The following is a 19,671-nucleotide window of genomic DNA, read 5'->3' on the forward strand; positions in this document are numbered from 1 at the left end:
AATATTAATTCCAAGGGTATTCCTAATTTCTAAACAAGTCTTTGCCATGGATCTTGATCAGGCTCAGATTAATCATCTTGATTGTTGCCGGCCAGCTTGCCCCTATGCTGCAGACCTACAATCCATCCTGTAGGGTTACATATGGAGCTGTATTAAGGAGCTATAGTTCAGTAACACAGCAAGATTATTTTGTTCTGTCTAATATTGTAAAACCAGAGGCAGACTAAGGTACTATGGGGTTGGTGCTTATTACAGCACTGTGCACCTCGAAGGTTGTATGAAGGCTTTAATCTGTCCATCCTAAATGTTATCATCTGAATGAACCCAAATAGGACAACCTCCGTCCTTACACCCTACTGAAGTATGTAAATGTCAAACAGTAGAAAATCCCCCAATTCTATGTGCCTGAGTAAGGGCCGCTCTGATAGTTCCAGTCTGTCTTTGCGTAACATGGATGATGGCCATTAATTTGAAGGCGGACACAGAATCTTACGTTTCTCTTGCAGTGACCACGGCAGGGGAAATTTGCAGATGGCTATAAATTCAGGCCCCCATACACATTAGATCAAAGCTGGCCAAATCTGCCGATATTGGTCGACAGTATAATGTGTATTGGGGCCTCCAGACTCTTCCTCGACAGATGTCAGGAAAAAAAAGATGGCCGATCCTTTCGTTCTCTTTGTCCGGGATCCAAGAAGTATCGATTCTCCTTGTGGAGAGTGACATGATAAGCATGTCGAGGTGAGGAGACTTAAAGCCGCAATGCTCCTCTGTGAAATATGCAAATTGTCTCTTCAGAGAGGAAGAGGACTAGAACTCTAGTGCCACCTATAGGAAGTAGCAATCCTAAGAGTCAATGTCGACCCTTTAACGAGCCATGTCACATGACTTAGGATCATAGCCAAACCAGGATCTCAATTTGCAGACACTGTGTTTCGGGGTACTGCCCCTCGTCAAAGTGCAAAGTGGAGATCTGGTTTGGCTGATTGAGAGGCGTCTGACCGGGATCCAAGAAGTATCGTTTCTCCTTGCGGAGAGTGACATCTTTGTCGATAACTTGCTGGTAGAGGAGTCAACGGAAATAACCATCGGCCAAACAATGGATAATCATCTAATGAGTATGGAGGACTTTACTCTGATGATCACTGGATATAAAAGAAGATGGAAGTACAACTAACGAGGATATCCTCACTGGAAAATCCCTTTAAATTACTGGTGTCATTAATTTGCAGTATTAAAAGGGTCCATTTAGACAGGCCAACCTGTGGGACTAGAGGACCACCGATCAGCTGCTTGTTTGCTGATGAATGGTCGTTTGATATCCTATTTATTTGGGCAGACCGCTCTTCAGATGCAGACTGAAAAATCAGTAACAGACCGTTCTGGGTACGTAGGCAGCCACTGTTCTTGGTAGCACAGGTTCTGTTTACACAGGATTATGTGCTGCAGAGAACGATGATCTTTTGTGGAGCACAAAAGATAATTTAATGCCAATAAAACATCGGCTGCCTGTTTAGATCGCACTTTCAACCTTGGGCCTCATTCGCACATCCGGGTTTAAACACGTATGTGAAAATTGGTTCCAAAGTCAACAGGGTTTTGGATCGTTGTCATCAGTGTTTGGTCCGTGTGTCCATTTTTACCAACAGTGGTTTTCATGGATGAATAAACTACAAAACTTTTTCTATCCTTTGTAATGTTAATCAGACAGCACATGGACTGTACTCTGATGTCATCTGTGCTTTTCATCGACCCATAGACTTGTATACAAACTTTTTATATGTGATACCACAAAAAAACAGACATGTCTCCGTGAGTTTTGCATGGACACGCAGTCTGAGAAAAAAACAGGGCTGTGGAGTCGGTACGACAAAGCTCTGACTCCTCAATTTCCCTGAATCTGACTCCATGACTGTCTACAAGATGCTGACTCCACAGCCCTGGAAAAAACACAGATGTGAATACCACCATCAGTTATAAAGGGTAAAAATGGATACAATAAGTACGTCTGAATGAGGGCCTAGGCTGCACACATACACATGGCAGCGGTGCTGAGCCCATAAAGTGGTCGGAAACCCCGGAAGCGCTGAGACACCTTGGGCTATAAGTACTTTATAAGGAGGCACTGAGGGTATTACGGCTTTATAAGGAGGCATTTGGGGTATAAGTACGTTATAAGGAGGCATTGAGGGTATTACATCTGGATAAGGGGGCACTTGGGGTACAAGTACGTTATAAGGAGGCGCTGAGGGTATTACGGCTTTATAAGGAGGCATTTGGGGTATAAGTACGTTATAAGGAGGCACTGAGGGTATTACATCTTGATAAGGGGGCACTTGGGCTATAAGTACTTTATAAGGAGGCGCTGAGGGTATTACGGCTTTATAAGGAGGCATTTGGAGTATAAGTACTTTATAAGGAGGCATTGAGGGTATTACATCTGGATAAGAGGCATTTGGAGTATAAGTACTTTATAAGGAGGCGCTGAGGGTATTACGGCTTTATAAGGAGGCATTTGGAGTATAAGTACGTTATAAGGAGGCATTGAGGTTATTACATTTGGATAAGGGGCACTTGGGGTATAAGTACTTTATAAGGAGGCGCTGAGGGTATTACGGCTTTATAAGGAGGCATTTGGAGTATAAGTACGTTATAAGGAGGCATTGAGGGTATTACATTTGGATAAGGGGCACTTGGGGTATAAGTACTTTATAAGGAGCCGCTGAGGGTATTACATCTTGATAAGGGGACACTTGGTGTATAAGTTATTAGGAGGCACTGAGGGTATTACATCTTGATATGGGGCACTTGGGGTATAAGTACGTTATAAGGAGGCATTGAGGGTATTACATCTTGATAAGGGGCACTTGGCGTATCAGTACGTTATAAGGAGGCACTGAGGGTATTACATCTGGATAAGGGGCATTTGGGGTATAAGTACTTTATAAGAAGGTGCTGAGGGTATTACGGCTTTATAAGGAGGCATTTGGGGTATAAGTACGTTATAAGGAGCCCTTGAGGGTACTGCATCTTGATAAAGGGGCACTTGGGGTATAAGTACGTTATAAGGAGGCCTTGAGGGTATTACATCTTGATAAAGGGGCACTTGGGGTATAAGTATGTTATAAAGAGGCGCTGAGGGTATTACATCTTGATAAGGGGCACTTGGGGTATAAGTACGTTATAAGAAGGCACTCGCAGCATCATTACTTTACAAGTGGCCAATTTAAATAGGCCCCAACAGGACTTCTCAGATTACTTTAGCTGGCGACCATTTCTCAGTCTGGATGTGGCTCTCACGGTAAGAAAGGTTGGTGACTGTAATAACCCTCACGGGTAATCCTATATCTACAGCAGCAGCTAAAAACCCACATTTATTTTATTTATTTTTTGGCTTTCAAAAATTTTGCAAAAGCGATAAACGAGGCAGAACAGTCTTTCACCATTTTGCATGAAATCGGCGAAAGAAACAAGAAAAGCTGAAATGTTTTAACAAAAGAGCAATGGACTTCATCTGGCCTTCCCATCATCGCTCGAAGAATTGTTGTGTAGTTACATCATCAGGAAATAAAATACTATCCCCCCGAGAGCCCCCTCCACAGAAACACAAAGTCACAGCTTAAATCCACATCCTTTACGGAGAAGCTGCCCAAACTTTTCCTATATGAGAAAGTTAAGAAAGTTTTGGTTTTTTTTTTCCATCAGTAGCGAAAGCTGAAATCATTGCGCGGCCCTGGATAGGACTTTCTGGGATTAGTAATAGGACTAATAACTCCCAATGACTTTATTATCAGCGAGTAGACGGGAGTTTCTGGAAGTCAAGCCTTCCGCACATTCTTGTTCAGCCCTGAATGGCGGAGACAAATGAAATACTTCACACAGGATTGAACTTCAGCTGGAGCCAGAACACATTAATAAACTTTCTAAAACTTCTGTCGTGCATTAGGGTGCAGTAGTCAGACAGCGTCGGCGGCAGTGGTGGCAGTGGTGTGCCTGTACAGCACAGACCCTTATAGGGCCGGCCCATGACGTCAGCCCCTATAGGCTTGGGACAAGCTGAGAGTATCTTTCATTGTTTGCCTTTTCCATTGGAATGCTCACATCTCATGCCTGGGAGAAAACTGCCTCTCCGAGAAGTCCATCCCTTTATGGGACCGCAGCAGCTGTGGCCATACTGTGCAGCTGTACAACCCCAGGTAAGAGGAGGCAGCCTGGACAGCTCACTTTACTACTCCCCAGCTTGCATTTTCCTGCCTCCATTAGAAGAACTGGGAACAAACTTTTAAAAACTTTTACAGTTTGTACGTAGCAGAGCTGAGTTTGTCATTTGGCACGGTGTAGTATTTTTTTCTGTTTTTTTAAGAATTGCTTTGCAATATGACAACTTTACACTTTACACTGCAATATGACAATTTCAGCTCTGCTACACCTGCATGCAACATGTAATACTTCACCAACACCTGGACAGGGACATGTGCGCTACTGAAGAAGTCAGAGAAAGTGGCTTTTTTTTTACTGCAATCATCCTGCCTATGTCAGGTACAGATGTAGCAGAGCTGACTTTGTCATTTAGCTACGGGGGTAATAGATAATATAGCAGGTATCTGCAAAATTGTATATACCGTAGTCGTTAATAGTGTATATTACAAACTCAGCTCTGCTGCATCCGCACAGCAGTAACATATAAATAAGGCACAGCTATTACTTCAACTCCGTGCTGAAAACTTCCCAAATTTAGATAAAAAGGAGCAGGGTCATCTTTACTGCTATTGTAAAACCACAGAAAACCAAATATGACATCGCAAGGAGTTGTGATAAGTTACAAACCCAGCTTTGCCATGTCCAAAAAATTGTAATGAGAGGTTTGGGGTTTTTTTTGCGGATGTTAGGTGTTGTTTCAGAGCAAGATGCTGGGCAAATAGTGTCCCATCCGGAAATTTCCCTTATTATTACCCCATTTTAGTGATGCAGATGATCAGACGGGAGGACGGTATAAAAGAATCTATAGGTGCGAGGGTCCAGCAATGGGGGCAGCGTGTAGCCTGCTCCGCGCCTGCAGTAATAGACATGATGCTCCGCTGGGGATTCTGCAGCATTCTTCGCTCACATGTTTTTAGGCTAAATGATGGTTAACCCCCCTATCCCAAAAAAAAAAAGAAAAATCCGAGTGTGTCACTTGTAAAGGTCCCGCTATGTCGGTAAAGAAGGTCAGAACTTCTCCAAAGTTCAGATTCCTTCTGGCACCATGTGCAGCGAATTAGGAAAACAAATAAAAAGGGGGTTCTGGTAATAATGGAATAATAGAAGAAATAGCAGGGATGTGGATGACGTTAGCGAAGCATTACACGCACGATCTGCGCAGACCGAGACGTAAGGGGACGCGCTTCTCCCACCTATTGTTCTTCGCCAGACTAAACAAACACTGGACCGACAGACTGACCGCAGGCTGGTGTAAAGCGCAGATCTGCCACTGGTAAAATGGGAGAAAAAAAAACTCAGAATAATGGGGATGAGACAGAAAATGTCATTAATAGAGGAGGGACTGCAGGGAGAAGCCGCTAATTAAAGGACAGCGATATAGGAAGGGTAATTATAGGGCTGAGAAATGGGTCAATGAGTCATGTAGGAAAACTCCTGAGCCATAGGGTACCCGAGCCATAGAGTACCTGAGCTATAAGGGTACCCGAGCCATACAGTACCCGAGCCATAGAGTACGTCCAACCGTGATGAAACCACATGCGTTGTTGCAGATTTGTAGTGAATGTCACCCTATGCATTGTATTGGTATAGTGCTGCTGAAATGGCATATATGCCACTCTCCAGCTGTCGTGGAACTAGAAGTTTCAGCAAGCTTGAAGGTTGGCAATTCCTGGGTATCTCTATTTGGCATGATAAAGAAGCAAACAGCAAAAAACATATATTACAGCAATGCCGGAATGTGCCCAATAGAAATCAGTGGAGCCTGACAGACCCCATTGACTGTATTGGGGTACGTCAGGTCTTCATTAAGGTCTCCATCATTTTCGATGGAATGTGCACCAAAGCGTCCAACACAGATGCCATACCTATGGCGGTGTACAGAGCCATACCATGCTCTGCCGGGGGCCGTGCCAGAAAGTATACGTCCATGCTTCTGGCATCCAATGGAGAATACCATGATTTATTTACTTATTTAGCTTTTTCCAATTTAGGAGAGAACTGTAGAAAGGGCAATTACAGGAAGGCCGAGAAATGAGTGAATGAGTCTCATGTAGGAAAACCATGGAATGAGAATCGCAGCAGTAAAAATCTGCGCGCTTTGCTGATTTTCAGCATATTTTTGCCTAATTGAGATGTGGCAGATTTAAAGTTCCTTCACAATTCAATGATCACGCAAATCCAGCAGTGGTTTATGAACCGGGTCAGCGAGATTTAATCAAGCGTAATCTACTTTGTTGCTACTGAAAAGCGGAAAATCCGCCAGCGAGTATCCCAGTGTGAATATACTGAAAAAGAGGCAAAATGGCTCATTTTCTGTTTGCATTGGTTTATGTATGCCAAGGGTAGGAGTGTATGAACCTGTACAGCATGTGAATAGGCAACTGCTTATAGAGCAATTCCTTGGTATCATAACTAGAAAATGAGAAGGACTGTTCCAATAACAGAGCTGGGCGGCAGCGAGGAGGTAGAATTCCTCGTTGCTTCCACGCGGGGGACATGGGAAACCGTTATGGCGTAATCAGAAGAAATGGCATGTAAGCGTGTAACAAGATGTAAGATACTATGGGGGGGGGCAGAATTCGGACATGCCAGGATTTTTGTAATCCCAGATGATAATAAAATGGGGTACGCCACTCAACAGCCTTTGTGGGAGTCAAAAAACAAAAAATAATTTAAATTGCAGAGCCGGAATTTGTACAATGAAGCCCACCACTAACTATTTTGGGGGTCCGTCAAAGTTCCTTTTTAGGCTGTGTGCACACATTGCAATTTGCTGCGTTTCTTTTTTTTTCCAGTGCAGATTTGTCACAAAACCTGCATGGTTTCCTGATGCCAGCAAAGTGAATGAGAATCCTGAAGTATTATGCTTATTTGTGAATTGCAGATTTATTTCTGCAGGATGTCAATTCTTTCAGCGTCTTTGTAAAGAAAAAAAAAAAAAAAAAAAAGATTATTTTTTTCCTGCCAAGAGATGCAGAAATGGAGCAGAAACTTCTACAGCATTTTTGGTGAACACAGCCTCCAACACAGATGTGAACACAGCCTAAGTCTCCATATGCATGGCAGTGTACAGAACCGTGCCATGCGCTGCCTCGCTTCCATACTTTTGGCTTCAATTATTTCTTTCCCTTGGATCTGTACAGAAATTGATCGAACACTCTGAAATTGGAGGCCCTTGCTTTATATAATCACTTGGATGAAGCCGTAAGTTTGGTATCGATATAAGATGACGTGTATGAATGGCGCGCAGCCTGCAGCTCCCCGCTTGTAGGACTACAAGTGTCAGCATGCAGATCTCATCGCACACCCTAGGTTACGACGGCGGATGAGACATGCATTATCTTGTAGATGTAGAACACCTAGCGAGTGACGTGCTGTAAACCTGCGTACGATGCTATGGTGTCAGCACAGAATATTGCTGCCGTCTGCAAAGAGCGCGATTTAATGGGACTTTAATCATACGGGGGACGTTTAATATTAATCCTTTGTGGACGCAGCGACTGCATATTATCCGTGCAAAACAGGGAATGTGCTCCCACGCTTCAGTTCCTGCATTGGTGAAGCTTCCAGTCATCTTTCCTTTCAGCAAGCCAACCCCACACAGACAAGCCGGGGTCTATGGGACCCTGCTTCATTTGTCAGCACAGGTCTATAAAAAAGGATGATGACAGCCGGCGCTAGCAATGTATTCACAGAATACAGGCTGCCAAAAACAAGGACTGCAGGACAGGGAGTAGTAAATCTGGTTAGGGATTTTCTCCACATGCAGAAGAGATGGCGATGGTGACTTTATGTGAGGGAGTTGCCAGTGATGCAGTTACCCCTTGCAATCACTATACTATAGCCAGCATTGCTTAAAGTGGATATGTCATTAGGATAAAAGTAGACGGGTTTTTGCCTTTATTTTATTCCGGCGTCTCCCCTGAGTATTCCACTTTTTTCTTTTTTTAAATCCGACCTACGGTTCCAGAGATATGGGCCTTTTTACTAAGGCTACTTTCACACTAGCGTCGGAATCTCCCCGTCGCAATGCGGCGGGCAGAGATTCCGACACTAGCGTTTGACGCACTGCACAACGGGTGCAGCGGATGCATTTCTCCGGCGCATGCGCTGCCCCATTGTGAGGTGGGGGCACATGTAACGTTTTTTTGCTCCCGGCGGTTTGCTCCCGGCGCACGACGGTTGCGACGTGTGGCAAAGCGTCGCAATGCGTCGCTAATGTTAATCTATGGGGCAAAAACGCATCCTGCAAACAACTTTGCAGGATGCGTTTTTTGCCATAAACGACGCATTGCGATGTCTGGCAAAAAACGCCAGTGTGAAAGTAGCCTTAGTAGCACTTTTTATGGTCTTTATGAATGAGGCGTGGCTTAAAAGATCATCCGGGGGCGTGTCTATAGGCTGTTCTGCATAATTAGCCTGTAAGCCACACCCCCTTGTAAAGACCATAAAAATTAGCACTAAATAAAAAAAAGCCCAGATCTATGGAGCTGAATGGTGGATTCTTAAAAAAAAAAAAAAAAAAAAAAAAAGGCGAATGGTCAGAAAAGAAGCGGGAACAATGGAAGAGCAAAAACTGGCCACTTTTAACAGGTCCTCATTTAAAGGGCTGCTCTCATCTTCATAGATGGATATCGTCGGATCAAGCAAGTTTACAAGTGTTCAGCCGTCCTTGATAGAACAACACTTTTCAGATGGTTGCCTTGGAGACCGACCACTGCTGAAGCCTAATAGACCATGTGCAGCGCTAACCAGCTCTTTTCTATTGAGATAGTAAGCACTGTTTTGCGGCTGGCTATTATCATTGGAGCTTGCTGTTGTCTCCTAATCCTGGTCAGCTTTATTGCAGTGCCTGCAAGCTAGACAGAAGCCGTGGTCGGTCTCCTAGGCAACAAGCTGTAAATAAAAGGGCTAATGCCTCAAGAAAGGCTGCAAATTTTAAGAAGTATTAAATTACAAAAGTGCTTGTGTTCACAATCACTACCTGACAATATGCATCTATGAAGGTGGGATTAACTCTTTCATTTTAAATGTAAGCACACTCAATCATTCCCTATAGCAGGGGTGTCAAACTGCATTCCTCAAGGGCTGCAGACAGGTCATGTTTTCAGGATTTCCTTGTACTGCACAGGTGATAATTTAATCACCTACACACATAATGATTACAGCACCTTGTGCAAAGCTAAGGAAATCTTGAAAACACGCATGGTTTGCGGCCCTCGAGGAATGCAGTTTGACACCCCTGCCCTATAGTGTGCGTTCGGTCTTACCCCCCAAAGCATTACTTGTGAAGTTCCCCTATAATTTTTTGTTACATTCATCTAATTAATTAAACTATAGCTAATGAAAATGAAGTATATCCGGTAATATACTCTGGTTCTAGCTAGTAGCCATCGGTGCAGTGTTTTCTCTCTTGCCTCCTTTCCATAGTTTTGCATAGAAGATAGTGAAAGGACTCGCCAACCTTGTCCGCTCTTCATGTACCATGTCACTTTACTAAAAGGAACCGTTTCCAATGAAGCGGATTAAAACAATTGTTAAAGCAGAGTTAAAAAGAAAGAAAAAAAAAATCCTTAATTTGCTGCTCCAATTCCCTAGAGATGATGTGTACCAGGAGTCAGCCAGGCGGCAGAGTATCAGAACATCCCGCAAAGCCCTACCAGCTGCAGTTCAGATGGTCTGGCAAGAACTTTACAAAGGAAAACACTTTCTAATTTGTACTTCCACAATTCCCATGTACAGTCGGTTTGGGAAGAGCAGAATATATCCAGAAATTACTTAAAAAACACAAAAAAAAAATAAAAAAAAAATAAGTTAGTAGCGGAATGCATCCCTTGGGGAAGTTCCTGGTAACGTTTTATCCATATAAGGCCTCTCGGAATTAGTACCGCGTAATATGACGACTGATTCACAGCAATGTCACACAGCATATACGAGACGTGCATCAGCCGGGAAATATAACAAATACTCATCATCCTCAGCTGTCCGGGAACAGCGCCCACCTCGGAGCACCATTTCACAGCTCCTATATCATGTATAGTTATCTCATCTTATTAAATGAGTGAAACTGCAAAGTGATCAGGTAGAAGTCAGCAATGGAAAAGACCATAAAAACACTATTTATTAGCAGCTAATAAAATATTTTAAAAAAAAGAAAAAATTAAAATAAAGCACAACAGGCCTACGCGTTTTGAGCACTAAAGGATCTTAATCCTGAAAATCTAATAATAATTAAGAGCCTTAGTGCTCAAACTCAGGGCCTAGTGTGTTTGTTTTTATTTTTCCCCCCATTTAATATTTTAATAGTAACTAATAAAGGTTTCTTATATTCTTTTCTATTGTGATTGCTGGATGTCTGTTCTGCCTTCGATCTGATCATTTTTACCCGGGCGCCGGCCCGTGGTATCTGTCCGAGCACCCTTATTAGATTGAACAGAGTGAGCCGGTGTGATATATTCTTTGCAAACTGCATGTTCAAAAAAATAAATACATTTGCAAATCTCTAGGTTTAAAATTATAGGAACAGGATTTTTAAATCCATAGTTTACAGCTTGTTGCCACCTGACCAGTCTCTAGAGGTGGCGAGTTTCCTATGCAAGGAGCGCTGCTCTGAAGCTGGCTGGGTCACTGGATTCAGCCAGCTTCAGACCTATTGCACACCCCAATTTTCTGCCTCTGCTTGTAGCATCATACAGCGCACAGTTTGGGCCGGCAGCAGTGCGATCTCCGCGAACTGTCACTTATACGGAACCTGGGAGGCAGAGGAAAGCAGCACTCCTAAACAGAGAACATGAGGACGCCCCTTTCATTCCCAGTTAGGTTATTCCTCATTGGAAAGCACCAATGATCATGTGATCAGAAACATCTTTAGCACCTTGCCGCAGCAAAGCTCCTATAATGTAATGTTAGAGTTAGGGATTTCCCGCTTACATTGCCTGTTATTATGACACATCAATGCTAATCTCCAAAGGAAACTGCAGGCACAAAGCCTGTAAGAAATGCAGAGATTTCAGCTCTGAAGCTTACTTAAAATTATGACTGCAGCTCTAAAATACAATACAGGCATTACATTCAATAAATCTACAACATAAGTTTTGGGATGTATTAAACTTGCTCAACTTTTTATGCAGATCAAAGAGGTCCCTAAGGCCCCAACTTGTAGAATTGCAGAACTTTATCTGAAGAGCAGGACCATTAGACCTCGGAGGCTTTGTTAGAAGAATATAGTAGGTAAGGATCACGTGAATCACTTATTTCAAAGGTTCCCATTTAGAAGTAAAGGCACTCCATGCTCCACCAGTGCGAGCTGGAGATTGCAGACTGCAGATACATATAAAGCAGGAAGCTTGGGTTCCTTTTGGGTCTAGCAGTAAATAATAATAATAATAATAATCTTTATTTTTATATAGCGCTAAATGTAATATATTAGGAGATTTCTCCAGGAGTATTGGAGGCTAAACGGCGACTTTGGTCACAATACAGGTGAAGTGGCCGAAGATCGCTCTATGCCCATACGTGGTGTCGTAATACAGGTGTATGGCGTTGCATTGTCACATCAGCAGAAAGCAAGTGGCAAAAAAGGTCAGGACCAGTTGGGTTCTTTGCAACTTACTCATGTCACCATCTTGTAGGTTACAAAGCAAGTCCATTCACTTACCTGACACTATTATGTAGCAGCACATGGGGATTTTTGGCCACGTGACTTATATCAAAGTTGCCAAGCAGCTCCAGCCTACATGTGCTGTACCCGAAAATCTGCCCACTATTCTACAAGTCACAGCGACCAACGATGGCCACATATAGGAGAATAAAATCTGCAAGGCTCTCTGAACAGATCACAGGTTGTAGAAGTGGCCTGAGAAGAGACTTTCATCCAGTCGCACCTGATCAGGGCAGCTGGTTGGTTACATGACGCCTCCACCAGAAAAAGAAGCCAAGACACGGTCAGGGAGCACAGTGCAGAATGTGGAGTATCATCACAAGTCCGATAGTCGTATATTGATTTTTTTTTTCTAATTCCTGTTTCAGTTGGTCCATTTAGAATGTTTTAATGTCACGCACAACCCCTTTAAGCATATCGGCACATGCCAATCCAACAGAAGCCAAAAGGACATTTTATTTTGCCTGTACATCAGGTGCGTATGCTCTAAGGCTTAGAGCTCCCCAACTCCGGTCCTCAAGAGCCACCAACAGGTCATGTTTTCAGGATTTCCTTAGTATTGCACAGGTGATTGAATGCTTGCCTGTCCAGGTGTTGCAATTATCACCTGTGCAATACTAAGGAAATCCTCAAAACATGACCTGAGGACCGGAGTTGGGGAACACTGCCCTGAGTCTAAGTGCACATCACTAACATGGTGTGAACAAGGCCTAACGATGTTGTCACCCGTGTCCTTTGCTTCTAGGCCTCAGTGTAAAAACACGCACCATCACGCTGCGCAGGCAACAGCCTAGTCTGATAATCAGAAGAGTCAGACATGGGAACTGCACTTTTCACCTTCGGAGAAAAGTTCAATCGATGCGTGCCTGTACACCTGCCTGTGAAAGGTGTTCTACCCTGACTTCTTAGTATTTGATAAGTGTTCATAATGTGCTGCCAAGATGTCAGACATACAATGTACCAAGTTCTCGACACGACAAGCAGCCAGTGGCCATGCCAGGTCTGAGAACGATGCCAATTATTTCACCATGTACAAGTGAGAACATGAAGCCGCCCTCATCGATAGTTGGGAACGACAATAAATGAGAATGTGCGTTTACCTTCATAACTATTAGTAAAGGACTATGGTTATGTTCCCACCATGAGTTTTTTAGGCTGCGTATTTTCACGTGCAAAAAAAGCAGCGTCTTACCGTTCCAGCAAAGTGGATGGGATTTATAGACATCTCCTGCCCACTGCACTTATTTTTAAGCGGCGTAAACTGACGTGCGGTTTTATGTGTAGATTTCGTCAAACACACAAGTTTTTAGTGCTTTTCTGCTGCAAACATGTGCTAAAAACACCTGTAATCTGCACATGACTGCATTAGTAATCAAACCAAATGCCAGCAAGTATCAAAAAGAAAGAAGATATCCATGACACCAACAAGAGAAAAAAAAAACGCAGTATCAAAAACGAGGTAAAAACAAATGTAAATAAAAATGCAGCAGAAATTTCAAGCTTTTGAGGAGCTTTATGATTTTTGAGAAGGATTTGAACGGTTTCCGCTCCAAAAACTCAAGAAACGCAGTGTGCACATACCCTTTACTGGGCAATTCCATCAATCTAAGATTATCACCTACCTACTAGATGTCTTACTCCAACACCCCATTAATTATGAAGAGCTGTCCCTTATGACGCCTTGGGAAAGGCTGGTGACTAGGGATTTACAGCCAAGGTCTGTTTTGTACTCTGTAGCTAACGACTGTCATTTTCTAATAGGATGATTATTATTTTAGCGTCTGTGTATGGTGAATGAGCAATATCCGAGATATACATAAAAGCTATTTGTTTGTAAAGTTTTTGAAGGACTGAATCACTAAACGTCAACCCACAGCAGACCCAGGAGGTGCCACATCATAACCAGAAGCACCACTGAAACAAATCCTCTTTAAGACCACGTTCACACCTTATTATTCGGCGAGTTTTTCACATCAGTATTTGTAAGCCAAAACCGTGAGTGGGTGATAAATACAGAAGAGGTGACGTGTTTCTATTATACTTTTCCTCTGATTGTTGTTTTGGCTTACAAATACTGAGGTAAAATACAGTACTAGGCACAAGTGGAGCAAGTTGCCATGTCTGAATAGATGGTAAAGAAGCTCCCAAATCCATTATTTCCTGACCTGTGAGAGGCCATGGGTGCCATACTCGCACTAAGAACATACATGTAGCCAAACCCCGAGGATAAGCCGTCAAGGTATATCTATGGAAAACATATTAACAGGGGCTGACCCATAGGCTATGTGCACAGGTATTCTTGGCTACTGCGGATTTTTCCGCAGCAGATTTGATAAATCTGCAGGGCAAAAACACTGCATTTTTGCTGCAGATTTATCGTGGATTTACCACGGTTTTTCTGCGGTTTTACAACTGCGGTTTTCCATAGGGGCAGTTGTAAAACAGCTGCGGAATCCGCAGAAAGAAGTGACATGCTGCGGAATGTAAACCACTGCGTTTCCGCGCGTTTTTTTCCGCAGCATGTGCACAGCGTTTTTGGTTTCCCATAGGTTTACATTGAACTGTAAACGCATGGGAAACTGCTGCGGATCCGCAGCTGCAGAAACGCTGCGGATCCGCAGCAAAATCCGCATCATGTGCACATACCCTTAAATAACAGTCCGATACGTAGGTGGGCACGTAGGATTCAGAGGTGTCTAAATGATTAGGAGGCACGCGCCACTAAATGAATTAGGTGCAACATATGTGCGCCTCCGCCAGAGATCTTACTCCAGTCAGGAGTAAAAAAAAAAAAAACTGGAGGCATGTTTGGTTTTTGGCTTTTTGAGTCCCAGATTAAATTCGCCAATATATATGTTTCTATGAAAAAAAAGCCTCACGCCTCATTCAAGTGCTGCTTGTTTCTATTTAATCAGGAGGCGAAACTTGGATTTTTTATGGGGGGAGTCGAGACTAAGGCCACATTCACATGTGGAGCATTTGGTGAGTTTTTTACCTCAGTATTTGTAAACCAAAACCAGGAGTGGGTGATAAAAGCAGAAGTGGTGCATTGTTTTGGCTTATAAATACTGAGGTAAAAAAAATTCTACAAATACTCAATGTGTGCATGCGGCCTAAAGGATGTCACACTAATGGTAAAAATAGATACAAGAGAAATTAATCCGTATGCAAAGAGGAAAAAAATGGGTTTCTGAATGAGGCCTTAGGTATTGCCTGTATATAAAATAAAGTGCAGAATATGGAAAGCAGTAAGAGCGCGCTGCGTGCGGCTTCCATCTGATGAGTGACAGTGCTGCTAAGTGCTCCATGCTGAAGGAATAAGCTTCCAGCTCTGCAGGGTTATCTGCTACAACTCTGGGTATTTCCAGATTAAACAAATATGAGGACACACACTATGTGAGAACGGCTGATGAAGTGCAGGTGGTCCGCTGGCGTATGGATCGCTGTATACCACATGTGGATCAGAATGACATGACATCACCAAACCAGAATCTGCATGACACCATCAAAAGTAGGATTAGATTATCTGGCCTGCGAGCAAAACTCCGCTCACCAGGAAAGCATCATCTGGTCTGCGCTTGTACCTCCAGGGAGCGTCTGAGACACAAATAGCATTTATGGAGAATACGATCAGATGTATGAATATGTATGGTGCGTGTGAGGGAGCATGGACGCCTTTGTGGAGTTGACATCATTTCACAATTTAGCATTACTGATACACTGGTGAGCTAATACACAACACATAATGAAATAAAAAGCCAACGACAGGAGTCGTTTATAAAGGAGTAAGAGGGGAGAAAAAAGAATTCGGAGTCAGAAGTTACCACAACCCACAGATAGAGGCCAGGCAGCTGCTCGTTCCTGTCTCTTCTGGAACAAACATATGTGTATGGCAACGTCAACCACGACCATTTATCATGGAGAGGGCCAGCATAGCCAATGATTGAACAGAAGGGTTTGTGCACATGGAGGAAGGCCAAAAATAACGAGTTTTATCATGTAAACCACTATAGGAAACACTCCTTTAGTGAATTTTGGGAGTTTTTCCCAGAAGGACTTTATTTGCAGCCTTCTGATTGCACAGTACCCAATTTGGAACGTTATCCATCAAGAGAAGCTTGTATACCTTCTAGCGCTCAAGCAGACCACATCTATCCTCCGTACATACTCGTTATAGATTTCACTAGTCCATCTATCCTGCAGCTACTTACGTTGCTCTTTATCTCCTTGGTTTCTCTATTACATGCACATCTTTGCCCGTCATCCTATGTATTACCTTACCCACATTCATATACACTCTCCAAATTACATTTCTTCATTTCCTTGTTCATTTTTTACTTTTTATCCTTTATGGTTTTCTCAGTCCTTTTTTATGTTCTCCTCCCATGTTCTCTGGTATTTTCTTCTTCCACTTCATCTGCTTCTTTGATACCTGGAGATCACTATTCCCGATGTATTACATATTAGTCTGTATAACACAGGGTCCATTCTTCTGACCAACAATCCAATTACATTTTTGGATTTTCCCCGTCCAAGTGCCTATAAACACTTTTTGTCCATATGGTGATACCTTGCGATCGTTCTCACAATGAGGCTTGTGTGGGTGTCATGATTATTGTCGCCTTGTATTTCGTTTCTCATATGTGCTTTTCATGTCTCTGGTTATCCCAATGACCATTTGATATTATTTTACTGTGTTCAACATACATTTATGTACACGATCTCTGATGCTTCTTTACATTTTCCTCTACGTTGCTGCCTATTTTTTACTTTGCTGATGCACTTATAGTATTCTTGATAGTTTCAACAGATGTCCTTCAAAAAGACCTTTGCATAGGTCAAAACGTTGGGCTTCATCAGCTTATTACACTCCCTGATCACATAAAAGTTAAATTGAATGACACCAACTGTCTTCATTCCACTCTGTACTGATTTAATGGTGGAGATATGCTTGGACTGTGGTCCTTTTCTCATGCACGAATCGTCCAGAATAGTGATGCTGGCTTTTTCCAGAAATTGTTTTTGATCCAAAAACACGAATCTATTGGTCCCATAAAAAAAAAAAACACAGACTAGACATATATGTCATCTTAGCACTCACTGTTCACTTTATACTGTTTAATGGGTAGGGGAAAAAACGGATTAAAAAAATGGGTGAAAACTGTAACTAACACACTGATGAACAACATTCCGTTTTCTTTTTGCGTGCAAACCTTCCTTCCAAAAACAGGCGTCTGAATGAGGACTAACTGGCATATCCAGTAAATAAATCCTTTGGTGCATCCACTTGTGCTCAGATCATCGCTTTAACCTACTGACATATGCAGTTCAAAGATGTAAAATACCATCATAGCTGAAAGTGTTGGCACACTTGAAATTGTTACAGAAAATGTATTTCTCCCAGAAAATTATTATAATTATATATCAACAATCTCAAGGTTATGAGTCCATCTCCAGAGATCTTGATGTTCCTTTGTCAATAGTGCACATTCATCTCCAGAGATGTGGATGTTCCTTTGTCCATAGAGCACAACATAATCAAGAACTTTACAACCCACGGCACTGTAGCTAATCTCCCTGGACGTGGACGGCAGAGAAAAATAGATGAAAGACTGCAATGCAGGATAGTCCGAATGGTGGATAAGTAGCTCCAATCAAGTTCCAAAGAAAATAAATTCAAGCTGTCCTGCAGGCTCAGGGTGCATCAGCGTCAGAGTGAACTATCAGTCAACATTTGAATGAAATGACACGCTTTGGAATGAGACCCAGGAGGATCCCACTTCTGACACAGAGATATAAATAAAGCTAGACTGCAGTTTGCTAAATTGTACGTGAGTAAGCCAAAATCCTTCTGGGACAGAGTCTTGTGGACAGATGAGACCAAGATAGAGTTTTTTGGTAAAGCACATGATTCTATCGTTTACCGAAACAGAATGAGGCATACAAAGAAAAGAACATAGCACCTGCAGTCAAACATAGTGGAGGTTCAAAGATGTTTTGGGGTTGTTTTGCCGTCTTTGGCACTTTGCTATGTGCAAAGTATCATGATCTGAAGGTTACCAAAGGACTTAGAGTCGCAACGTAGTGCCTAGTGTCAGAAAGCTGGGTTTGCATACTTGGTCATAGGTTTTCAGGCAGGGCAATGACCCCAAACATACCGTACTTCAAGAAGCACCCAGAAATGCATGGAAGCAAAGCACTGGAGAGTTCTCAAGTGGCCAGCTATAAGTCCGGATATAAATCCCATTGAACACCTGTGGAGAGATCTTAAAATTGCTGCTGGGAGAAAGCAACCTTGAGCAGTTTGCAAAAGAAGAGTGGCCCAAAATTCCAGTTGAGAGGTGTAAGAAGCTTGTTGATGCTTACAGGAAACAATTGATTGCAGTTATTTATTCCAAAGGGTGTGCAACCAAATATTAAGTTGAGGATGCCAACAATTTTGTCCAGCCCATTTTTGAGGTTTTGAATAAAATTATGTCCAATTAGCCTTTTTTCTCAATTTTTTTGTGTTGTTTCACAAAGGAAATAAACATACGGTATGTAATTGCAATAATTTTCTTGGAGAAATGACTCATTTTCTGGAACAATTTCAAGGGTGCCAACACTTTCGGCACTGCATTTAAAGGGAAGCGGTCACTTGATTTATACGGTCCGAACTGCAGCCTGCATGAATTAGAGCCTTGCTGCATGATTCGTGACTAGTCCAATGTCGCCCCTGGATGGTTTCTACCTGCACAGCTTTAGGTGATTGAGAGATTGCTCTCTTAATTTGTACACACATGGGATAGACCTGTCAATCAACTGGAAAGGGGCAGGGAGAAGCCGGGTGGGGGCCACGCCGGACTAGTGATGTCTATTCCTAAGGTCCCCAGCTGGATCGTCAAGCTATGTTGTCTATGAAACACCAGGGCAATTCAGTGAAAAGCATACCTCGCAGCAAACTTTTTGCCAGGTTCTGATTCATGCTGCCTATGGTTTAGGCAGCATGAATTGAGTGATAGGTTCCCTTTAATCTATCTGGACAAGCAAAATGTAATCTATTATTTTCACATTTAGCCTAAATGCTGTTGGAAAATTACCATTTCTGTTTCCCATACAAAGTTTATTATTCATCATTCACCTTCCAAGTAGGGTGAAAGTAAAGGTCAATGGATTTCATGAAAAAGGGGGTCGCAACATGGCACATATCTAAATAACACAAGGTATAACATGGTAGAGAAATTGTTCCATGTGTTTAGGAAAAAAAGGCCATGGGGAATCAGAAATATTGTGTGGCGTGCAGACTCATGTTATTCAAACATTACATAGATTATAGCTGCAGTAAACTCCTATTTCTAGTCTGATCAGTGAAAACACGTGATTATTCTAAGTGAACACGTGCAAGAACAACCAATTTGGTGATACTTCTGGCTCAGGTCCAGGTGTGCGCTTGTGCCAGCCTTGAGCATAATTCCTGTAAATCCAGAATGTCAGGACATAGGAAGATGTAATGCCGTGTGCAGGAATCCATCAGCAGCTCCGTACAGAGCATTAGCCACAGGAGCACTCAACACTCCAAGCCTTTCATCACAGAACTACTAGGATACAATAGCCATTAGTGATGCCTCATTAATCCATGGTCCTCTTTTAGAACCACAGTTGACTATAATGAGCCAAAAAAATTACAGTATTTAGACGTGAGAGTCCTCAGTGGTTGATGCCTTTTAATGGCTAACTGAAAAGATGGTAACAGATTGCAAGCTTTCGAGACTACGCAGGTCCCTTCATCAGGCAAAGTATATGGAAAGCCCATGAGGTGCTACACCTCTCAA

The 19,671-nt window shown here is 42.6% G+C and overlaps 2 protein-coding genes across 4 annotated transcripts in view; one reads left to right on the forward strand and one right to left on the reverse strand.

The window, feature by feature from the left end:
• CMSS1 (cms1 ribosomal small subunit homolog) overlaps window positions 1-19,671 on the reverse strand; it is a 400,717-nt gene that overhangs the window by 344,281 nt on the left and 36,765 nt on the right. The window lies entirely within an intron of this gene.
• FILIP1L (filamin A interacting protein 1 like) overlaps window positions 1-19,671 on the forward strand; it is a 156,370-nt gene that overhangs the window by 110,236 nt on the left and 26,463 nt on the right. Inside the window, exon 1 of one of the 2 annotated variants that reach the window (XM_069761021.1) lies at window positions 3,636-4,196. The exons of the other annotated variant lie outside the window; for it this stretch is intronic. The gene's annotated coding sequence lies outside the window, so the exon portion shown is untranslated. Of the gene's footprint in view, window positions 1-3,635; window positions 4,197-19,671 lie in introns of those variants that run through there. 2 annotated transcript variants of the gene reach the window in all.

Source organism: Ranitomeya imitator, chromosome 3 (genome assembly GCF_032444005.1).
Source record: "Ranitomeya imitator isolate aRanImi1 chromosome 3, aRanImi1.pri, whole genome shotgun sequence".
Lineage (NCBI taxonomy): Eukaryota > Metazoa > Chordata > Amphibia > Anura > Dendrobatidae > Ranitomeya > Ranitomeya imitator.